The sequence below is a fragment of the Montipora capricornis genome, chromosome 3, assembly GCF_036669925.1.
Source record: "Montipora capricornis isolate CH-2021 chromosome 3, ASM3666992v2, whole genome shotgun sequence".
Classification (NCBI taxonomy): Eukaryota; Metazoa; Cnidaria; class Anthozoa; order Scleractinia; family Acroporidae; genus Montipora; species Montipora capricornis.
In genome coordinates, this window is record NC_090885.1 from 36,647,084 (window position 1) to 36,649,583 (window position 2,500).

Genomic DNA, 2,500 nt, shown 5'->3' on the forward strand with positions numbered 1-2,500 from the left:
AGCTCCGAATATCCTTTTGGTAGTATATACTAAAAAAGTGGATAGCGTTGAACTCGCAGCGCTTGATTGGCTCGTCCCCAACTGTTCCTGAATTATCCCTGTGCTATTTACCTCCGAGCAACTCGGAAACAAAAATGGCGTCCCGATTTGCATGCTTGAACAAGTGAAGGGAGGAGAAAAACATTCCAAATTTATTGTTTTGGTGCTGTATATTATCTCACTGTTTGTTTTTAGTATAGATGATTATAATACTAAAACCACTATTCCTGACTCATGTCGGTGGCTAGCGTTGGATATTCACCGCTAGCCACCTCCACTTTGGTGAATAGTTGTTAACTATTCACTCTTCGAGCAGCTCGCACACGCTCCCGAAAAATTTCAGTCGTTGCATGGAATAAATGAGTTAAAATCTGATGATCTTTTGGTGCTATTTATTTCATTGTTTTACTATATACTTAAACAGCTATTCACCGTGAAGTTGAGGGTGGCGAGCAGTGGAGGTCGCCGGAGGAGCATGGTTTCGAGCCAGCTAGTGGTGGATCATGATGTGTCAGCAATTTCAGAATAATTTCTCTACAGGCAAACTGGAATCAACCGTAGTTTTTTTCCTTTCTTCCTTCTCTTTCTCCCCTATTCTCTGTCTCACTCACTGTAGTTTACGGTACAAGACGTCAGTTATATTCCAAAAAATATCATTTATGGACATTGCATTGATATTCCAGATACAAAAACTATTCTCTAAAGATGAATTGGCTGCCGTGGGGACCAAGACTTTGTGATTTCTTGGGTATTATCTGTGTATTTTTCTTGTAATCCATTTTCTGTAATGTGTTAAGAAGGCAAAGTGCGGTATTAAAGAATACAGGAAGAGGCGGTCACGGAGAAATTTTTATTCCAGTTAAGCTTTGTTTAATCAAGTTTTAGCCGTGGGCACCGTCCCAAAACATTTATCATGCAATTGTGTTACTCTGGTTTCCAGTATAGAGCGGTTTTCCATTGAGTGTCGAAAGTAGTCAGCGAATTGCTTTGGTTTTCCATTACTTCACTCGGTGATTGGTTCAAATTTCTCGCTCGCATTTTTTCAACCAATCAGAAGTGAAACCAAATCAATCGTGGCTCGCGCGTGCACATTTTCCCGCGCTTTGTGTCAGCTACGCGTGTTTACTTCAAGTTTTGATTGGTTTACTGGATTGTCTCCGTCCGTTTTTGATTGGCCAAAGTATTACTTTGGTTTTGGTTTTACGACACTCGATTGAAACTCGCTTTACAGCGATAGACATTTTAATTACAGTATGGTTAATTAAGGAAATTTATGTAAAAACCCTTTTAGAGACATTTTTATAAAGCCTGAATAAGGCTATGTCTTGCCACTCTATAAGCAGTGAACTTTTGACAAAGTTGGTAAACACAAAAAAATACTTTTTTTTAACCATGCCATGCACACGTGTTGATAATTTTTTCAAGAAAAACCAACACGACTTATAATTCAAATTGAACTCTAATCGCTTCAAAGCGAAAGGAATCACCCTGTTAGTTGAAAATGCCACACACACCCGTAGGGACGAGAAATGAAAACGTTTCGAGCACTCCGTTTGGAAAGAAAGTCAACTTAGTGGACAGATCGTTACTGATTTAAACGTTAAATGTTAAAGGTATTGAAGAGATGTATCAGATGATTGATATAATGGCCACCTCAATTTGCAACATGAATTTCATGTTTTTTCTCCATCAAAAGCCAACAACTTTCGGGCCTCGAAGCCTTCTTTTGTCACCGGAGTTATCTCGTCGGATATCTAATTTCGGCAGTTTCTTTTACAAATTTGCTTTCAAAACCATTTTGAAATATCGATTTGCCTTCCATATGGCAAACGTTTTCCATTGTACAAATGTAATCTAATTTAAAGTTAAAAACGGGACGTTGGCAAAGTACGCGAGTTTTAGTCACTCCGAAAAAGCTACTCACCAACTAAGTGTGTGCAAAAATCGACAAATGCATGCCGAATAAAAGCAACCCACCCATCCCCTCTAAGGAAAGTCATCTAAGCTTACTCATTGTAGCAGAACACTGAAACAAGCTAGCTAAAGAAATGCAAAATGAGTTGCCATGCAGTCGCATCAAACTTCAGTGAAACGTGTGAAATACCACAACATAGATGGCAGTATGCAAAGAAATGACTGCTGGGCCAAAAAAAAAAAACAACGTAGCCGACCAGGAACATTACTTTGTATAAATGTAATATTTTTAGAGAAAAAGAACGGCAACAATTGAATAAAATTGCTTGTTGCTTTTCGCAACAGGAGCATCGCTTCCTCTTCTCAAGCATACAAAAATGGGAATGCTTCCCCAAATTTTCTCGACAAAAATTCAGCTATTATTCTGTAAATATTCCTATGATACTGTTGCTAATGTGATGTGAAGAAAATTTTTTGTCATCTGCTGTGTAAATTGTGACAAATGGTGCAAAACAATAAAAATCTGGAATCTTGTTTGACCTGTTTG

General features: G+C 38.2%; 1 protein-coding gene across 1 annotated transcript in view; it reads right to left on the reverse strand.

Moving 5' to 3' along the window:
* Nucleotides 1-1,925: 1,925 nt before the first annotated feature.
* Nucleotides 1,926-2,500, reverse strand: part of LOC138041335 (organic cation transporter protein-like) — a 54,080-nt gene continuing 53,505 nt past the window's right edge. Inside the window, exon 9 of the mRNA XM_068887112.1 lies at nt 1,926-2,500. This exon is cut by the window's right edge and continues 526 nt beyond it. The gene's annotated coding sequence lies outside the window, so the exon portion shown is untranslated.